Below are 22,397 nucleotides of genomic sequence, written 5' to 3'. Positions count from 1 at the left end.
ATGAGCTTGTGTCTCTGTAGGGACACTCAGTCTTTGTTGTGTGCGTCTCCCTGACATGACAGCGTCTGCACCACTCGACTCCAACGCTCCACTTTCATTCCTCAGCAGCAGATGAGTGTCGTCAGTCTTCAGGGAGTTAACGCTGGTTGAGGACACGCTGAAGGACGACGAGGCCGAGTTACCTCATTTGAGACGAAGGGCAAGTTGCACATTTCTCAGGAATCAAAGCTGTCTGAATAACAAACAGTGGCCTGGTGTTTAATTATGATCCGCACGGGGAGAATGTGGCCACCATATGATCCTGTAGAAAACTGCCGGGTCAGCGTTCTGCTCCACATGCAACGTCCTCAGAGACATTTTGGATTGAGGACAATGACGCACAAACCGCCAACCGTGACTGTGACTTTATACAAAGAAAACAAAGACTGAAAAAAGAAACTAAATAGGTCAGTTAGTGTTTTACTCTGTGTTTCTTTTTAATAGACAAAGACACATCTGTTGTAGTTTAGATCACGTGACTGAGACGGTTCCAACACGGGTCCCTCATGTCAGATGTGTCATCTACAGTCTTATGTTTACACATCATCATGTTCTCTTGTTTCAGATGGGTGATGAGGTCGAGGTTAGACACACGTAAGATTTACTTTAGTAAGTAAAGAAAACAAAATCATTCATCTTTAGGCCTTTTAATGTTAATTACATTGTATCATAGTTGGTGGAGAACAAAACAGAGCAAAAAGGAGACTGAATATTGGACATTGTCATTAGGTGCTCAGTTAAATAGCACTTTTTTTTGCTAGATTTGTTATAACATGTTTATACTATCTCAAGCTAATGACGATGTGATTGCTACCTCCAAATAGGGTCGTGTTTAACGTGTTTAAAAGTAAGGTTGTTATTTCTGAAACACTTTCTATCATTAAGCTAGTCGTAGAAAGTTAAGGCTTCCAGAAGAGTCTTGTAGCATCTACTGTATGTTTTTACGATTGAACCACTTGAACTCCAAGAAAACCATCTACTCAAACTCTCCTGTCGCCATCGTGAGGTTATGAGTTATTTTTTAAAGACAACAAATATGTCAGTGTTGTGTCAGTGACTGAAAAAACTGTGAACGCAGCTTTAATGACTGAAAACTGATGGTTTCCAAAATGTCAGTAGTCCTGCTATAAATAAAGTGTATAACAGCGTTGGTATGAATCACCATATGGGATTTTATGCGTTTGCCTGTCTGTGTTCCATCGGACATGCATTTCACTTGTGTGCAGGTAAATGTGTGTGTTAGTGTATGTGTGCGAGTGTGTGTGTGCGAGTGTGTGTGTGCGAGTGTGTGTGTGTGTGTGTGTGTGTGAAGTAGGTCGGCAGGGAGCAAAGATCAGAGGATTACAGGGCAAAGAGGCAGAAAACAGGAAGTGGCAGCGCTGAACGGAGAAGAGCCGAAGGAGCAAGTTACTCGCCTCGACAGACACACACAGGCCAGGGGGGGGGGCGGCCGGCGTGAGGTCAGACACGGGGTCAGACGTTCACAAATAGATGCAACACACATGTGGACGTATGATTCATGTCCACACACATGCACAGGGAGGGAGCAGAGAGTCCAAACTGAGCTCCTGGCTTTCTGAGCAGCTGTCTCCCTGGTTCTTCTTCTTCTTCTCAATCCCACGCAGATCAACTGTCGGACATGCAGGCGGCGTGTCCGTCACCCGAGGGACACGCCTGCGTCCCCACAGAGACACAATCTGTCTGTCAGACTCGTTATAGTCTTATTTATAGATATCGCTGAGGGAGAATCATTTGGGAACATCAGGGTATTGACAGATTCACAATCGGGGAATTAAATATAACTCAAGGTCTTATATTTAATCTGTGAATTTACGCTTTGCATTCTTGTTGCTATGGGAACACTGTTGGCATCCGACTAACAACAAAATGCAAATTGTCTTTTGAAAACAGTTACCTACAGTGAGCACTTGCTGATTTTCCATAACTCCTATTTATAATTGGAAGAAATATATATTTGGATACCGCAGAATATAATATTAGATACAATTTTCTAGAGAAACAAAACCCTCCACAAATCCTGCCTCCTCCATGTTAATGGATGGGACATGGACCCAACTAAAAAGTCGAAGTTCACGTTGAATACATTTTTCTCAAAGATGGTTTCTGTCATTAGAGCTGTTCCTTATCAAACTGTATTTAAGAGCTCACTCTTCAATTAGTTATTTGATCTTATGACTTCTTATATACAGTCTATGGTTATGATAGAACCTCCATAATGTGGCTCCTCCCCCTGACTGCTACTACGCAGACTCCACATGTGCACGATGGTGGCGTTCGAATGGGAGGAATGGAGACTCGTCCTCCATCTTTATTTACAGTCTGAGGAAACAACTCGTTAACTCTGAGGTATGAGAAACCTGAACCCAGCACATGGTCGGTGAGGAGACTTAGCATGAGTCATCATATAAGTGTAAAAGTGACATGAGCAAGAAATAACCAAGTGTTCCTGTCAACGCAGCGACACTCAGGAGCCTTTATGTATATGCAAATAAATTAAAAACTATATTCTATCAAATTCATATCAGGAGACTGTGAGACTGTATTTTTTTTTTTTTTTTTATCATATCCTTCAAATATTGACTTCTCACTGGATCTCCGGGTTTCTTTGTTACAAAATGACTGAACAAATGGTCATGTAACTATAGTAACCGGTATCCACATGGACACAATGGCCCGATGGACTCGTGCACTCAGCCTGGCAGGGGACAGGGCTGTTGTGAAAATGTGAAAACTGGATTAAAGACAGTGTTTTCCTGACTGGGTGGGGGGGGATTCCAGCTGGGCACTCATGCAGGTTCAGCGCCCGGAGGGACCGAGCTGAGCGTGAGCAGCCTTCAGCGGGAGAACAGGAGCGATTGTGCAAAGAATAATCTTTATGCTATATTTCATAATCCACATGTCTGTGCCTCCTTGCACACGGTTGAGCTCCGGCCAACCCGGCACATGGATTGTGGGAATCTTCTTTGCCCCAGATGTATTCTGTCCAATTGAGTGTGGTTGGGCTTTTATTTTTTTATCCCTTTTCCTGCCCTCAGGGGATTTGTCCTCCAGGGGAGAGTGAGTTCACTTCAGGCCACAGCACAGTCGTCTGATGAAGTTCAGGATTTACCCGTTTCTGCTCTCACATGTCCTATTATGCTCATATTCAGGTTCATATTTTTAATTAGTGTTTTTGTTCTATTGCCTAATGTTCAGAAGTTTCCTCTCGAGATCAGGATCCAGTTTTCCCCCTGCAGTTCATAAGTTATATTGTTGTACAGATACCAGAGGAGTGGAGCTCATCTAAACGCTCTCACACAGAGACGAGCTGCTGACAGGGCCGCTGTCCAAAAGTACCACGGTTGCCACGGTAACCCATTAAATCACTCCACAATAAGGCTGACGACAGGATTTGGAGTTACCCACGTTGCCGCTCCACTTCCTGGACGGATGGGGGGTAAATTATGGGATGCCTGCTCCACTTGATATGAATGTTGTTCCTTTGGGGGACATCCAACTTGTATAGAAGACACACACAGGCTGTAATTATGCTGTCATGCCTCCAGTCTACCGTCCTGTTTGATAGGTGAAGTATAAAAACTGCAGCGAAATGAAAAACTGCTTCTATTGTGTAGTTTTGTTGTGTAGTTTCCCAGACTGACATGTGCAGTAAATGTTAAAGTGACTCAATAGATTCAGGAGTGTTTTAATGAGGTGATAATGGAAACCTTTTCTTTTCCTCTCGGAATTATATGCTCTGTGTGAGACGAGGGGCGACGAGGCAGAGGAAACAAAGACATGAGGTCACAGATCAGAGCTGATGTGAGGACGAACGCTGCCACACGCACATACACCCCCCCAAGGTCTCAAAAAAATCACATCCCTTATTTAAACACTTATTCACAGCTCAGGGGACATGACCGGTCAGGTTTGATACAGTACACATGGATGTCTGTTTACAATCCTCTACTAAAAAAGCTGTTATGCCACAGTCCCTTACACCTCGGAGCTCGGCCTTTGGAATGATGTCACACAAAAATAATCAGAGTTGATAGAGTTCCAGTTTCACAGGAACAATGTTAGCGTTAGCCAGCTAGCCATTGTTAGCAAAAACAGTTCATAATAACGTATTACGCAGCATTTCACGCGTGCTAGCACCGGGATAAAGCGTCCATGTCTATGCTTTTAGCAATATTTTAATACTTTTAAATATGTTAAATGTTATTTTGATTCTTTGACGATACATATGTGTAATAATCTACCAAAAAATGCATAAAATTAAGTCATTACAACTAATTTATCTGTGAATGAAGTTACATTGCTTGGATCTAATATGGACGTGTTGCATAAATGATCCCTGAACAGCCTAGTTAAGGTCTGAGAGACAGGTTGATTATTTTAAATGCTTAAACTGTTAAATTAGGTCACTTAGTCGTTTTGGAAATTACAACCCACTAAAACCACCAGAATCAGGACCACTTTCCGTGAATTAACATCTTTTAGATCGGGTGTGAATCACTGATGCCAGAATGCTTCAAACTGTGAAAATGAAAAGCAGATTGACAGAAAATGTAGCTTTTAAATTACAGTAACTATGAAGGAATCACGTCAGGGTTCAGCTATTCTGATGATCCCAGTGCTGAGGCATGACCTCACTTGAAGAGGCCTTGTATGGTGTTTTGTCATGTCCCCTGTCCTGATGAGGCTCTACAGACTTGGCTCCTCATGAGGCACAGAGGTATGAAATAATACTCAGATCTGAGAGGCCGTCGGCACGGATTGGGTTTAACTACCGAACGAGGCTCAGTGAGGCTCTAACACAAGCACGTCGTGAAAAGGCCCAATAAAACCTCACAGACGCTTTTCGAATCACGTTCGTCTTTGAATGAACGAGGACGGTTCAAAGCGATTTGTAAAAAGCTTTCTGTAATCTCCTCGTTTTGTTGTGATGCATCCCCTGAGTTTTTGTGAAATGTGTCTGAAAGCAAAATACTTTCCAGATGGTGGAGAAATCGCACGAAAGCTCCAAAGAGTTTCATCCAAATGTTACCTACGCTCAATTAGGACAGATTTCTTTTGAAAGGTATGATGTCGTCTCTTCTGAAGTGATTGCTGGCATCGATGTAGAGCAAAGACTGACTCATGATTACAGTTTTGAGTCATCTTGAAATATGGTCTTTAAGGGTCGAATCCCATTTGATTCTTAAGTACTGTAATAAAGATCCACAGTATAGTGACCGATCAAGCCCAACAAACACGTACAGGAAGGTAACAACAAATGAAGATGACATTAAGTATTTTTTACAGATTAATGGGCTTTGGATCAAAGGGCTTTTTTAAGATTGCAGTATATAAACTATACTCTTGACCTAGAAGTGTTATACAACTATGAACAGACACTATATACCTGTATAATTAGAAAAAAGCAATTGTGTGATTATTTGTATAGAAATCAGTTTACAAATTATTGTACTGCTTGATCTTAGTATATCTGATACCATCAATCACAGTTTTCTATTCCTGAGAGTGGAGCGACATTGATAACAATCTGGTTCAAGTTATATTTTTCCGATAGATACCTGTTGGCTCATGTTAACCATGACCCCTCCATGCACAAAAGGGTTAGGAGTACCCCAGGGTTCTGTGTTAGGATTTCAGGCATGTCTTTAATAAATAATGGCCTTAGAATAACCTATAGTTTATTGCCTATCGCAATAAAAGCGTTTTAAATTACTAACACATTTTAGATTTAAGCAATGAATTCCACAGGTGTTCTTTGAACAGTTTACTCATTCTTTTGTTGAGGACATTTTCATATCTCCAGTTGCTTTTCTGGTTTATTAGATACTGCGTGCCATTGCTGATGATATTAACCATTTCCTGCTCTCACAGGTATGTTGGTATCTTACTATCATGTAACCTCAGATAATCCCTTCAGCTTTCAGTGTGGTATCAGTTAAAGGTTTTCACCTCATATCGGACGGAAATAAGGAGTGAGGAAACCTTACAAAGACTCAGACTTTGACCGTTTGATCATATGTCTGTGATAGAATCTGCAAAGGGCTCAGAGCTTAAGTGTAAATGGACAAATGGCTGTGAACGTCTTATCAAGGAGCAACAGAGAGTCACAGCAGAACAAAAGCAGATTTGTTCTTTCAGAGCGAGCAAGCGATTCAATCACCGGGTCTTTCTTTGATAAGATTTCTGTTAAAAACCCACCGCTCGTCCTCGTGTTTGCTCAACACAAGGTTTAGGATGATTGTGCTTCTCGATTTCCTGATCGCCGTGTTGGTCGAGTGTTGGTGAGTGAAGCTGACGTTTGTGTGTGTGTGTGTCATTTTTCTGCGCGTGCAGACATTTCAACCCACAGTTAATACAATGCTCTGTGTTTGGGGTCGCGAGGTGGGGACGGGCTGCAGAGATGAGCTCCCTGTTCTCCACAGTCTTTGTGTCCCGGTCGTTGGTTACAAGCGCTCTTTGTGCCAGCCAGAGATCACATGTCACAATATTTGAACAGCTGCACACGATGCTTGTGTGTTTGCTCTTTTCTGTCGACACAGAGATCTGGTTTGATAAGATGCAGGGGGAGAATGTTGGAGAGCTGAGCTGAGGCAGAAGTGGGTGCATAAGAGAAGAAGAATAGGATGTCTTCCTTCTCTTTCATTATTGTTGTATTGTCTGAAAAATGATTATCTTCTATCTGTTTAAACACGTCTTTAAACACCACAAATCTTTTGAAAGACCAATTATCTAGAAGATTGAGAACCTGAGGATGTTTCCCTGAGTGTAAAACTCATGTCTTATTGGAGAAAAGTCAATTTGTTGACACCAGTAATGGCCTGTGTTGGAAACCCTGTTAGGAAAATCATTGACGGCTCCATTCATCTGTCACTTCTCACTTGCACCATTACTCTAAAACCTGTCAATAAAGCTGGGATAAATCTATTCTCTGCTCTGATTACATCTTTATATTTCATGAATCACGTTGAGTCTCTGAGACGTGGTAGCAACATACACACAGCAGATTTGTCGTTTCTTTATATAGCAGCGCAAAGAGACAAACAAAAATCTAAATTACGTGAAACTAATACTGGAACATTCGTGTGTCTCAGTGTCCAAACATTCAAAAGTCTAAAAGAAGTGGTGATAAGAGCTAAACATGCGGTGGAGGATTCCATGTGTCTCCTGCCAGTCGAGCTACAAGGAGTTTCTGTTGTTGCAATGTTCGACCTCCTGCAGCAACAGCGATTAAGGAGAATAATGGACTCCGAGTCAGGGAATGTTTCTTTTTGTGTGTGAGGCATTGGTTGTGTCACAGGTGTCGAAGGTATGTGTGTGCATTTGGTTTCTGTCCTTGGGCTGTGTTGTGCACACAAACACACACACACACACACACACAACGCTGCACAACTCGACCGCCACGGCCACTTTATATCAAATTTCGGACTCCACTGAAACCATGACCTCAGCTCTGTGTGGAACCACCGAGTCGACATCTGCCGCGTGTACGTTGCAGTTTAAATGCAAAGCGCAGAACCGGACGGCCCGGATCTGTTTACACTTCATAAGTCAAGGTCAGGTTTGTGATCGAGCACGTGATCGAGCACGTGATGCAGAACGAGAAAACCGCTCTTCAGCTCATCTTATGTTTCCTTATAACGTGACACTCCTGAGCTCTTGGTCCCAGACCGACTGCATCCTGCTGCAGACCTCTCGCTGTGGATCCATGTGCATGTGCAGTGATTTGCATTGAGCTTTGAGGTCATTGTGTAAACTGCAGCTAAGCTCTGCATTGTGTCAGACTGTAATGAAAACGCTTCACTCAGGATTGTGTTTGGTGAATACTGATTACAGTGGGTGGCTGCCGGCGGGGAGATGATCAGACTGGTGAGGTTCATCGTGGCTCTGGGGGGGGGGGCAGGGATGGAGTGCATAGGTCAGAGGTCAGGAGAGAAAATGACAGACAGGGACAGAGAGGGCACAAGGTGGCACCGAGCAGAATGCAATTAAAAGTCTGGTCTGCTCACAGGAGCTAGTGTTTGGAATTATAATCGGCTGTGGCTCGGTAGAACAACCAGAGGGTCAGTGGTTCCACTGGCTCCTCCAATATGTATGTAAAGTTTTCAAACAGTGGCTCCTACATTACCCATAATGCAACTCATTCATCATATAACTATGTCAAAGTTATGTGTGGTGATTCAGCATATTTACTTTGCAAAAACTTGCTATTGCAACCGTGCAAAATCATATGAATGCAGTAGTAATATGCTCCAATGTAAATTATTACAGTGTTTAAGCACAAAAGTTTAGAATCAGGATCTGATTTATTGGCCAAGTACATGTTCAAGTACATGCTCTTAGTGTACTTAATACATATTTATATACAGTAAATGTAAATCCCACTTGGGCCTGAGACTTTAAATTTAAATACAAATTGACTAAGAAAAATCAAATATAACATATATAAGCAAATATACATACATATATATTTACACACTACTACTCATTGGACTGCTGTCCTCTGAGCTGAAGCTTACTGCGAATCTACTTGTCCCTCTATGCCTGTTTTTACATTTTCACTAAACAGGAAGCAGACTTAAGTATAAGAATTTATTGTACCTTGATGTGTCTCTTTGCATATTCCACGTTCACTCCTCTTCCTTGTTTTCCTGAGGCAGTCGCTCTGCAGAGACAAGAAAGATGTGCAGCAATGAAGTGCAGAGAACATCTCACTCATGAATATAATATAATACAAATCTGGAAAAGCGCGTGAGCTTGAGTTAAATCAGCTGAGAGTTACATAAGTGGCCCGATGACATGTCTAAAACAATCTGTAATAAAGTTCACATGCAGCTTTGGCTTCGTACAGATTCTCTCTTTAGTTTTCCGAGCCGCTGTGAGTTTTTTTTATTTTGGAGCGGTAGATAAAGGAAATGAACGGAACCATCGAGTAAACACTAATTTAATTTCTGCTTAACCTTGTGGTACAATGTAATTCAACTTATAAAACCATCAAATGCAGAGGATTTAGCTGCATTTACCAATTTCCATGCTCTGTTGTGTCTTCATTTTACTCTGCCAGCGTATTAACTTCAGTGCTGCCGGATCGGTGGTTGATTGTATTAAGATTACTGTCTGTGGAGGGGAAATCAGCGTGATTAGAATAGGAATTCACTTGCCCATCATGTGTTTGTGTGCATCGTTGAGTTTCGCACAATGGACAACCAGACTTTTTCTGTTAAAGCCTAAAACGTATAACAATAAAGCTTTGTTTCCTATTTGACCGTATCTTAAACAACAGGGCTCTGAAAACAGAAAAAGGCATTGCTCTCTAGCATGTCACACTTTGAGTGGTATCGAGCACCTATTTGTTATTCTGTGTGTTGCCCATTAGAGCTGCAGAGGGAGGGCATCAGAAACCCTCCTCACATGTTCTGACTTTATTATAACACAGACACAGAGATTCGATTAGTGAATTAGTGTCTGTACCGTCTTGTCTCCTCCAGCTGGACTGTGATGTCTGTTTTCTCGAGGAGCAACACGACATTTTGAGTAAAAATCTGGTCTCTGAAATCCTTCTTATTAACTGATTTTGAATATTCTCAAAAGTTTGGTTTACCTAAATAAGTATATTTATTTATTTGCACCTGCTACTGGTGTCTAGCAATGCAGATGGTTTTTAAACTCTTAGATGTCTGGGTCCAAACCCAATGCAAAGCATCCATCCATCCATCCATCCATCCATTAATTCACCCATCCATCCATCCATCCATCCATCCATCCATCCATCCATCCATCATCTATCCACACCATATAGAGAGCCAATCCCAGCTGACATTGAGCGAGAGCCGGGCTCTGAACAGGTTGCCAGCGAATCACATGTCCAACATACAGAGACGAACAACCATTAAAACCCAATGCAGATGGATTGAATTTGAATATTTTGTGATTAATGCAATTTAACAAATGTTTGTATGCCTACTCACTATATTAGAATGATGACTACACTAAGAGCCCTACATGTTCAGATCATCAACCTTAGCATGCTCACATTAGCTATTAGCTCAATGAACTTTGCCTAAGAACAAGAAACTCTGAGATTAGGTGTGTGTATAGGAAACCTCAGTAGAAAAAGAAAAATTCTACTTTGGCAATATTTTAATGCACTCCTCATTGTGTGAACCACTAATGGCCAATCCAATTTAGACATGGCCGACCTTAACACCCATGGTCACAGCCAGACTTAGCTCAGGGTCGTCTTAAGGCTTAGGGTCTGGGAGCGGTGGGAACACAGTGTCACAGCCGTGATCTTTAACCCTCTTGACTTCTAGGACAAGCTGGATTTATAGTCTGCCGTACAGCTCATGGACGCAGTAAATAGCCGACGAAATGGATCCAGTGTAGCCGCACCCTGACCATTGCTGCCGTTTCAGTCCTCACACAACCCTGGTCTGAGGTCTCCTAAAGACATACAGTTAAATTCAGACTTGACCACAGCCAGACCTCCTGAAATCAGACTTCACTGTGTCTGCACTGGTTTTTCTCACTTCTCTCCTCAATCCAATTGAAGTGTTTTCACTCATTGTGTTTGTTCGCTCTCTTCGATTCCTCCCGTCCGAACCCCCAACCACCCCACACACTCCTCTCCCTCTTCATTTCCCTCTACCCATTCTGTTCCGGGTCAGACTGGGGCTGATTTACACAGTGTTTGCTCAGGGTTAGTGCTCATCGTCGTGCAGGAAATTAAATGTTCGAGCTACAGCACTTGCGGGATTCATGTTACCTAAAAATACCGACGTGATTCCGGGAAGACCTTTTTTCAGTATCACTTGTTTGTCTTGAAAGGGTTCATGTTGTGTTCCTCTGTGGGTTAACACAATTACTCTCTGTATAAAAGCTTGAAACATCCAGTGGGTCTCAGTGATCTGTCTTTGTTAAATGTCATGTGGTCACTTTACTGGGAACTCAGATATTATGCGTCTCTGGTCATTTGGTCGTTTGTCTACTGTATGTTTATGTGGATGCCGGGATGCAGTTGTTACGTTGCAGGACAGTCACCTTGCATCATCCCCTAATCTTGTGATGTCTGTTTCTTACACTAATCTGACTAAGCAGCCAGAAAGCAGGGTAATCACTTTAGCTTCTCCATTAGATTAATACCGACATCAAATGAGGCAATATTACATCACTTGATAATAATACGGCCTACCTATCTACTTTCATTATATTTATTTTTTTGGACTGTATTGGGTTATTTAAAATGTTTCATTGCATACATACAGAATAATAGTCTATTGTCCTATACCTTAGAATTATAGCTCCATGGACAGAAACATCGATTGGTCCGTTGATCCTCCCTGTTTTTCCGAATAAAGATGTCCATTGGTTGGATTATAGTGAATTCAGACATTCATGGTCCACACCGGATAAGTTTCAATGACTTTTATGATCTCCTGACTTTTCCTCAAGTCTCAGGTTTCTTCACTCTACAATAATAAGTATAGTTATTTGTTCAGTAATTTGTGTTTTTATTTGTATCTATTTCATGTAGAAATTGAGATTTTTATCTGAAATATAATAGAGCGTCATGAGTTTTCTGGATCTAAGTCTCAAAGATTTCAGTTTTCGTAAACATATAAATATATAAAGTCTCACCATCCAGTGAGATCGATTGTTGGAGGAATATTGTTTCCATTGCTCTCCAGTAGCTCTCCTCCCTCTGCCCCTCCTCTGCTGCCCAGTGCTCACTGATCCATAACAGGCTGCTGATGAACATGATGGAGGTGAACATGATGGCAGAACCTATTAGTATCACTGCTCTCATCATCTCCTCCACCTCTTCATGGTCCCAGGAGAGGAGTCAGGGATGAGATAAACATTTAGGACCCGATGGAAGTGGGAGAAAAGCCAGTTATGGCCTCACTATAGGATATTCACTGACATGACTTTCTGACTGTGTCTGGAATTCATTAACTGGGGCTGATGAACTGTTGTTTTGTGTCAGTGCTCTCAGAGCTACGCACGCTTTACTCTGCCGTCTGTTACAATAACTGAGAACTACTTTACATGCACTGTTATTTCAAGTGCTGCAATTGTGACTATTTTCTTTTTTAATCTGCATCTCATCCAAATAAGGCAGAAATCAAGGCTGTGTTCAACAGCATTTTTAACATTTAAGCATATAATTGTAGGAAGCACCGGGAAAGCAATTCTGAATGTCTGAGAGTATTGAATTCTATTAGAGTGAATTATACCTTTATGTGTGTTGTGTCTGCTGGTTAGAGAGACAAATGGCTTTGGAGACAGTGGTGCATGTTTTATTAATAAAGCTCACTGCCCAGTTATAGAAGTTGATGAAAAATGGCTGCATAATGGAGAGCGCCGGGTGCGTTTGAAGCTGAAGATGTTTGAGCAACGTTTTAAGATTTATTGTGTAAGCAGGCAACAAATCATCTTTGTGGTTTTGAAACAAAGTATTTTGCGTGAACACTCTGGTGTTGTGTTGGTTTCAAACCCATATATTTCGCTTTATTTCATTCAAGAATGTGTCAGAGTCCTGAAGAAAGGTATTTAGACATAGAGCAGCAGGAGGTGTGCAATCTTCGGCTCACGTCTGATTACTGTGTGTTCTGAGTGTAATGAAACACCCAAAGATAACAGGTGTCTGGATTTTTGTTCATGCCCAGCAGAGCAAAGTGTCCAAATGTCAGGATCTATTTCTGTCCGAAAGGAAACGAAGGCTGAGGGCGTCACAGTGATGCAGTGGTTAGCGCTGTCGTCTCACAGCGAGAAGGTTCCCGGTCTGTGTGGAGCAGAATGTTCTCTCTGTGTTTTCCCGGGTAGTCAGGCTTCCTTCCACAGTCCTAGAACCTTGTGGTTAGGTAAATTGGAGACATTAACCTGTCTGGAGGTGTGCGTGTGGGTGTGTGTGTGTGTGTGTGTGTCTCTGCACGCTGGCGACCTGACCAGGGCGTACCCCTCCTCTCGCCCGATGCTACCTGGGATTGGCTCGAGTTCACCCTGTGACCCTCAATGGATATGTGGTATATGGCAGTTTAGATAATACATGGATGGAGGAGATGACAGCTATTAATCTCAGAATAACCTTTAACACAATGGCTAAAACTAAAACAAAATGGCTAAAAAAAATAAACAATCTCACCCACTTCAAGGACTCGTTCTCCTCAGGATTAATGAGACACACTGTATAGTCGCCCGGAGGCTCAGAGAACATCAGACTCTCCCAGAACAAGAACATTTCTGTGAGTCTCTGGCAGAACTGGAGCGATCCCAGACTGTTGCACAACAGTCTGCACAACAAGCTTGGACCATGATTACCCGTGTCATCGTTGGGAATGAGCGTGAAATTAACAGAGACCTACTTTCCCCCCAAAATGGCTGTAAAACACCCAGGCTCTCTCTCTCTCTGTGAAATCTTTTATTACCTCGATGAACATGGGAAAACATTTTTCCCCCTGTCACTCAACAGCAACATCAAATGCTGCTTTCATAGCTGCCGCTCTCGTGCCAACTTTTCCCTGCAGCTTTTGAGTCTGCAAAAAATGATTGTAAAATTCATGACAGCATGACACTAATACTTAGGCAATTATGGCAGTTAGGCTGTTCCGTACATGCCCATGGTGCTCTATTATTCGTATTTCTATCACTTTTACAGCTGGGCAGAATGATAAATGTGCAGTATTGACGCAAATTCAACTACATTTATGTCATTAACTCATTATCAGCAGGAGCAGGAACAGCCGTCGGCCTCTGTATTGTATTTGTTGGCTCCTGAAAGCTCCGTGTTTTCACTGTTTAAATGTCAAACCCTGTATCTACACTGAATATCACTGTGTGTGAGAGTGAACAGCAGCTCTGCTCCGGTCAGGATTTGGTGGAGCTATAAATAGGCCCCTTGCAGCCCCCTGTAGGAGAGGCTGAGATTTGGGAGGCCAGGCAGGTCAAGCTGCCGCATACTGGGGCTCTCGAGTGTCTTGTAACGTTTGTATTGTTTCTAAATCCTGGCCCCGGCAGGAGCACATATTTTTAGTGGCAGCAGCAGCACTTGCATGATATGAGAGTAAACTATGGGGGGGTAGGGGGCTGGCAGCTGAGTCAGAGCCAGAGGCAAGCCTGACGCCTCAGATCAGAAGTCCTAGAAGTCAGTCAGCGTGTCACTAAGTCGGTCCAGTGGAATCAGCCTTCACCGTCTAACAGCTCCAGTGTTAAAAAGACACCCATTGTGTCTGTGTCTGTGTGTGTCTGTGTGTCTGTGTGTGTCTGTGTGTGTGCGTGTGCCTGCAGGCGGCCTGATCCCGAGGACCCCTCCCATTTGTGAACCGGTGTGCTGTGTGTGTGACATCATCACCACCCCACCTCCCCCGCTTCTCCATCCGTCCCTCCTTACTTCCCCGACCAATAGGCGCCCTTGGAGAGCCGGTCACGTGAAAATCCCCCTAGTCTTGGTTACCATGACAACGAGCACTGGTCCAGGCAGCATCTTGCCGTGCTGAGGAAAAAAAGAGGAGGGGAAAGAAGGCGGGAGGAGAGGCAGAAAGAGAAAGAAAGGTGGGGGGGTGCGGTAAAGGGAGGGAGGAAGACAGAGGAGAAACAAATCCGAGCCGGAGGAATACACCTCTTGGTTCGTCAGCTTGTGTCTGTCAGCTGTCTGCCCTCAGCACAGTGAGTACTCTACCTTTGTTGTCCCACTTCATACGCTCCATCACAGGAGAATGAAATGGGAATCCGCTGCAGCTCATTGTCATCTATATTTGATGATGAGATGTGGCAGATGTCTCTAAAACAGATTTCTGGCATGACATCATGTGTAAATCCTTTGTTAGGATGAGAATGTGCATGGCAGCCTCACCTTATGCTGACAAGCCGCTGTGTGCAGGCTTCCGCTGGCTCCCATTGAGCCTCAGTGAATGGCTGATGACAGAGGCGTGGTGGGAACCAAGGTGCCCAGTACAATCCGAGGTGGTTTCATAATGTGCACAACCTCCCTCTGATGCATTGTGACCAGCAGTGAGTGATTCTGCTCCTGACTTTCCTTCCCTGCTGCTCCTCCAGGGCTGCGTTCCTCTCATTTCCACACAAGTGGACACGGTTCACATCCTCCGTCCCCTTGTGGTTTGTTTAATTAGCAAATCCGTGCAAATCCAACTAGGGCAGCTTGTTCCGATCGGAGACCTCATAGGTGGAATGTCCTGGTGGAAGCAGTGTGTTCTCCTGGCTGCAAATCAAGTCAGTCAAAGTGTTGCTGTTTCCAATTAGCAGAGGTTTGGACCTCGTTCTAGCACCATGTGAGAGATATGATGCAATATTTCTGTTTCATAAGAAAGAGACGCACTTGTTTTGTTGTTCACTACTTTTTTTCATCTACTGATGTTAATAAATCCTTGTCTTCAGTTGCAATTACACAGCTGTACTGCACTAATATGCAGCAGCACAGACTTTCAGGGAGGGAGAAGTTTAATAGTTTCTTTCCCACCATAAAATAAAGCATCACATGGCCTTTGTATTCGGTAAATCTAGAGGTAGAATACAGATTTTTTTTAATTCATTTTACTTTTCAGTATTTCTACTGTATTGGATTGTATGATGCTGTTTGATTTAAGAATAATAATCTGCATCTGGACTCAAACTGTGCTTTTTTTATAGCTTAATCCAATAAATATCCCCTTTATCTCTTATAATCCCATTAAATGGCCCTGTCCCGTTTCTTCCTTTCCTTCCTTGAAGTAGTTCTTTATTTCTATACAAACACTATTTTTCCTGCAGCGAAGGGTGTATATTATGTACATATTCTGTATTTTTAAGTGTTATTTATTATTATTGTGTTTATATTTGTATTCTCTTGTCTACCTCATTCTGACCTGTCTGCTGCGGTAACAACGGCATTTCCCCAGCGTGTTATCTTATTTAATCCTATCCTATACAAATATGTAGGCAGCACCTATGCATTGCACTAACAACTACAAAGTTTAAGCTAATAGGCTATATTCTAGTTGAAGTTTATACACAGCATCTTAGGGAGGGTTCATAGAGTAAGTTGCTTGTGTCCTATACATGCTCTAAAAAGCCCGCCACCTCCACTGTTGAGGGGTGACAGGACAATGGCCGTCTTGCCTGATGCTCCAGAGCAAGGAAAAGGGAATTCTCATTTGCAGATAGCTGATAGTTGCAAGGAAGGGTTTCTTCTTCCGGCACGGAGGTGTGAGGACTCCGCATAATGTTCTACACACCAAAACTACAGATAAAAGCCTATTAATAATCAAAGGGCAGGGACTTTCTCTTGAGATTGCAGTGTTTTTTACGAGCCTGTGGTGGCCCATCTGAGGCACCAGTGACTTTGATAGCTGAGCAGGTTTTATGAAGGGCCTGTATGTCGTTGACCTTTCTTTTGAATCATCCAAGACACTTAGAATAATCATTACGGCTTTTAATAGGTTGTTGGGATTAGCAGCCTGGATTTACCGAGTCATTGACATACAAGCTGCAATGTGTTTACATAGCATGAAGATATGTCTCGGCTCGTGATGTGATGGAGACTGAACAAGGCAGCGTATCTATGATCCATATTTCTGTCTGTGGGAAGCAGCCTCAGAGACTCACTCTCCTGTTTTCCATGTGATTTCTTGCCATTTGAAAGCGATTGTTTGAGACGTATAATTTTCCCAAGTTGTAATCTTTGCGTGGTTTTCCACAAAAGGCAAGATTCAGCTGGTCTCAAACCTCGGCACAATCCACGTCTACGCTTTGATAGAAAACAAACAACTGGGTTCAGGAATTTAAGTGGCAAATTTTTTCTTGATTCCACATGAGGGAAAAAATACATAAAAAAAGACAACAGCAGACAGACACAACAGAGTCGTTTTGGCAGAGAAATGACATGTGTTACTTTAAGTCACACAACCAATCAGGAGAATTCTTTCAGTGTCACCGAAGCTTGTTGAGAAAAGGCCACGTAGAACTGGAGGGCTACAAACACATCACTGATCATTATATAACTTAAAACACATCAGGGACTATGAAGACGTTCAATCCTGAGGTTTAATTCATATATGGCTCAAACACAGATTTGATTGTTTTTATTACTACTACTTATAACAACCACAACAATGATTATAACAATAATACATTTATTTAAATAGCACTTTTTAAGTTAAAGTTGCAAATGGCTTGACAAGACAACATGATAGAAGCAATTAAAAAAGGTGTAAATGTCAATCAATCATTAATCAAAGGTTTGCAAAATAAAAAAAAAGTAAATAATGTAATAGAACAATGTAAAATAAAAGAAATATACAAATAAAATGAAATAAAATAGGGCCTATATCAATGCCACTGTGCAAACCCAGAACCATAATTTACTTTTTATTGAAATCAGCTTTTTCTATATGCAGTGTCGTCAAGCCTCCTTCAGGGCCATGGGTTATTTAACCCTTACCTCTTCAAGCTTCTATTTTAAAGTCAAGTCAGATTCCCAGTCAGTCAGCAGGTGAGTCACCAGGTGAGTGTGACTCATCCGCAGCGTGACACACATTCAAAAAGACACTCAGTGATTCCACTCAGGTGTAAAAACACGCCCGGCTTCCCCATTGTTGTGTAGGTGGCTGGGAAGTGTCTGACACTACGTGAAGGCACCACCGCTGCTGCGTCACGGCGGGAAAGACCAATCGGATTAAAGTGAGTTGAAAGAGGCCGGCTCACTCCGAGCAGCCGCGGGGGGGTGGTCGTCCAGAAGGAGGTCGATACGTACCTAAATACAACATCTGCACCCGAGTAACACAACTAACACACCGTTGTGATAACACTCGAACAAGATGGATGATTTTGTTTATTAGTTAACAAAGTGCGGGCGTGGTGTTGTTATTCACACACTCGCTGGCTCCCCCCCTACTCCCTCCGCCGCGGTGGACCGGTCCATCTGTGTCAGTTTCAAGTTGCTTCTCCTCCTCCTGCTCCTCCTCCTTCTCCTCCTCCTCCTCCCTCCCCTGCTCCTCCTCGGCGGCTCCAGAGAAGTCGAGCGAGCACCGGGAGTGTTACCGGGACGAACCACCGCCATGGAACCGGCCCGGGGACGAGCCAGTGGATTATAGAACCCCCGCCACCACCACCACCACCACCACCGGAGTCCGAGGTGAGGAGACGTGCCCCCCCCACCCTTCTCCTTGGCTCCGCCGGCCTAGCTTCAGGCGCCTAATAACGATTCAACCTGTCACGAATCACATGTGACCACTGTGCGGGTCGTGCGGGGTTGCATCGGTGATCTGTGCGTGTCGATCGTGCGTGTGTGTGCGTTAGCGTGCGTGTGTGTGTGTGTGTGTGTCTGCGGTCGTGCAGCAGCAGCTCCCAGTAGCTCCCAGTCTGAGGGAATGTGGAAGGATTGGTGGGAATTCTCCCCCCCCACCCTCGATCAATCACACTGGAAACGCTCCTGTTGTGTGACTGTGTTTTTTAGTGAATGGTCGATGGCGCCTTATAACTACAGACGTGCGTGCGTGTTAACCTTCTGACGTGTGTGTTTGTTTACAACACAGGTACAACATGTACCTGCTGCCATGTTGACGATCCCTGTGGATTATATACCTGTGTGCATGGGTTAGGGTTATATACCTGTGTGCATGGGTTAGGGTTATATACCTGTGTGCATGGGTTAGTGTTATATACCTGTGTGCATGTGTTAGGGTTATATACCTGTGTGTATGGGTTGGGGTTATATACCTCTGTGCATGGGTTAGTGTTATATACCTGTGTGCATGTGTTAGGGTTATATACCTGTGTGCATGGGTTAGGGTTATATACCTGTGTGCATGGGTTAGGGTTAGGGTTATATACCTGTGTGCATGGGTTAGGGTTTTATACCTGTGTGCATGGGTTAGGGTTTTATACCTGTGTGCATGGGTTAGGGTTATATACCTGTGTGCATGGGTTAGGGTTATATACCTGTGTGCATGGGTTAGGGTTATATACCTGTGTGCATGGGTTAGAGTTATATACATGTGTGCATGGGTTAGAGTTATATACATGTGTGCATGGGTTAGGGTTTTATACCTGTGTGCATGGGTTAGGGTTATATACCTGTGTGCATGGGTTGGGGTTGTATACCTGTGTGTTTGGGTTATATACCTGTGTGCATGGGTTAGAGTTATACACCTGTGTGCATGGGTTAGAGTTATATACATGTGTGAATGGGTTAGGGTTATATACATGTGTACATGGGTTAGGGTTATATACCTGTGTGCATGGGTTAGGGTTATATACCTGTGTACATGGGTTAGAGTTATATACCTGTGTGCATGGGTTAGAGTTATATACATGTGTGAATGGGTTAGGGTTATATACATGTGTGCATGGGTTAGGGTTATATACATGTGTGCATACAGGGCTGCTGCAGACTGGAAACCACATGCTCAGGGTAGATCTGTGGGAATAATGGTGTAGAATAACAGACCTAGTCCCAGAGTTGGGTTTGAAATCCATTAATGTCCCTACAGCTTGTGTTTCTTGTGTAGTAGATGCATTGTTTCCTGTTCAAGGCCAGTGGTGTGACCTTGACATTTTGTATTTGCCACTAGGAGTCTTTTCCTGCTAATTTCTGGAACTGAGAGGTGAGGCTGTAGTTCCCTGTTCCGGTGTCGTTTTCGCTATTAGCAGAACTTTTCTGTATTTGCTGAAGTTGTTTTTCTTAATTTCCAAGTGTTGTTTCTATTTGCATGAGTTGAACTCTCTCGGCCACCGTAGAACAGGCTTGGATTATGAAAATTAAAGAAATACATTCAAAACAATGTTAAAGAGAAGTGTACCGTTGCATGATTGCATTTGAAATCAAGGTCTCACTTTGAACAATAAGCCAGTGAGAAGAAGTGTGTCTTTAGTGATGAATTTCCAGGATCTGAGCGTTTCAGTTAAATAGTTCCAGAGATTAGGGGAATCTTGGGACATCCAGAAGCATAAATTTGAGATTATGAAGGTGCAAGAGTTAAAAAATGAAGTGGTGCCAGCCCATTTGAAATCCTAAAAACAATCAATAACTCTTAAAATCAATTCTGAATTCGACAGGAGGCCAGTACTGATGTAATGTGATCACGCCTTCATTTTCCAGTTAGAAAGCAAGCTGCTGCATTGTGTACAAGCTGCAGACGACGAGGAGACGCCTGTTCTACACCCGCACACAGGAAATTACAATAATCTAACTGAGAGGTTAAAAGAGAATGAATAGCTCTCCCGAAGTCTTCGATAGAGAGATAAGGTTTTTTATCTTGGCTAGAAGTCTCAGCTGAAAAAAAACCTTGAGGAAAATCGAAGGAAGTAAGCAATCTGCCATGATGTTGCTGCTTGAAGAGTCTGAGGGTCTGCACTGGTGTTTTGACCGCCTGTACATTGACCTCAACAATAATAACAGGACCATAATACCCTGTGCGGCTGTCCCACATCGGGCCATACATCAACACACAGCAACCAGAGTCAGTCTGTGGCTAAAAGGAGCCGAGAGGTCCTGACCTGACAGGCGTCTCCCTGGACAAAGACTTTTATCTTGTCCCAGTTGAGTGATGGTGCAGTGGTTGTATTGATTGGTGTCACTCTGACCTTTCGCCTCATTTTATCCACCTCCTGTTTTGTTTACACTGTAGCACCTTAATGCCATGCTTGACTTTGGACATCTCCTCTGAGGTCACAGGGCGTCGCTGGGCAGGCAGACGTTAATTTGGGACGTAGCGCCTCCGTCGAGCCGCATGTGTTATCAAACGGCTTTCTTCCAGAGATCAGGATGTGGAGCGGAGGAGGAGGAGGATGTTTGCTTGGCGGCTGACTCAGCACGTTGAACAACTGAAGGAGGCTGCAGTCGGCCTTTCTGTAGAGGAGCTGGCTCCACCTGTAGTCTGAGGCCTCCTCTGCATCATTTCTACATAGGTGTAGTGTCTGGTTTATGGTTAGCAGTTTTCTGAAGGTTAGCAAAACTACCTTAAAACCATTTTGTCAACTTAATATACTTACGAAATCTCTATTCAAGAACACCATTGCTCTGGATGTCCCTCAGTATTAATGGCATACATACACGAGACAACACTTTGTAAATCCCTGTTACTCGTCACCATGACATGTTATTTTGAAAGTGAAGTGATCACAGTATAGTATATAGCATTACAGGGTTTGATGATATGGCCAAAATATACCCTTAGTTGGCAGAAATGTGTCTAGAGATCGGTTGGGCTATGTTGTAAATCAGAGAAGGACAGATTTATGGCAGTGGTAAATCTTGTACAGTCCTAATCTAAAAAGTATACCGTATACTACTAGCAGTAAACGGTAGTATACAGAATTTTCTGCTTAAAGCAAACATACATACTTCAATTTATTTACAGTATATTGAAGAGTCAAGTCCTTGTGTTTGGAGATGAGGTTACAGAGGCACTGAAAGCTCACGCTCGGCCATAAATGCTCTGAAACTGACCTGCGTGATGAGTCAGCGTCAGCATGAGGCTGAGCCGAGGTTCGGCACGTTTCATCAATAAACCGTTGCAGTTCCATGGAAGGTAGTGTGGATGTGCACAAAGATAGGGCGAGTCTGAGTCACTGTGACCTCTCACAGACTGTCGCTCAGCGGGACTGAGCGAGTTCCTGTTGGGCTCTCACCCCCCATGACCCTGCAAAGTGCCATGAATTTGGAAAGCTAGCTAGGAGAGAAGGAAGGAGGAACGAAGGAAGGAAGCCCTATAAAGGCAGCTCCTGCTGTGTCATGAACAGTTTTGCTCCGAGGTGTGGTTGTGATGTCGAGTCATCAGAATCTTGTGGGACACCGCTGGTGGTCAACGCTTATTGGGACAAGTCTCGAGTGCGTCCCTAAAAGGAGAAATGCTTGTAACAGAATGCAACGGGCATGTTGTTAACTGTTGGGCGGTTATGTTTTGTAGCCACTGTCAGAGATTCAGTGTATTTCCATGTTTCCCTTTCAACAATGTCCTTTTCTGAATGAGGTCATGATGATTAATGTATCCCTGAGTACTGCTGAGTCAGACCGACCTTGTTAAAGCACACTGGCCGGTAGAAGCCATTAAGATATCATTAGGGTTATCTAAAACCTCTGACATGTTAACTCAAGACCCCTGTGAGGATATGATTTCCCTCCCTTTCCTAAGGTTTTGAGGTCCCAAGAATGTATACTTCTGTTCTCTTTCCTCACTTCCAATTAAGTAATGATAATATAGATCAGATTTGTGGGACTTTAAGCAACTGGTGGAAGTTGTGTGTGACTTAGAAGCACACTGATACGATTGGTTTATGTCTCCAGACTCCATGTGCTTCGGTGATTTCTCACAGCTCCGGATTAAGGACTTACTTCTTGGCTGTTT

At 43.2% G+C, this 22,397-nt stretch overlaps 1 protein-coding gene across 1 annotated transcript in view; it reads left to right on the top strand.

Annotated features, from left to right (window-relative positions):
* Window positions 1-18,122: 18,122 nt before the first annotated feature.
* The window catches only part of mical3a (microtubule associated monooxygenase, calponin and LIM domain containing 3a), a 63,746-nt gene continuing 59,471 nt past the window's right edge, over window positions 18,123-22,397 (top strand). The window contains exon 1 of the mRNA XM_061075863.1: window positions 18,123-18,184. The gene's annotated coding sequence lies outside the window, so the exon portion shown is untranslated. The remainder of the gene's footprint in view (window positions 18,185-22,397) is intronic.

The sequence above is a fragment of the Limanda limanda genome, chromosome 8 (assembly GCF_963576545.1).
Source record: "Limanda limanda chromosome 8, fLimLim1.1, whole genome shotgun sequence".
In the NCBI taxonomy this organism is placed as follows: domain Eukaryota; kingdom Metazoa; phylum Chordata; class Actinopteri; order Pleuronectiformes; family Pleuronectidae; genus Limanda; species Limanda limanda.
Note: the sequence above shows the minus strand (reverse complement) of the source record. Positions and strands in the feature narration are given on the sequence as shown.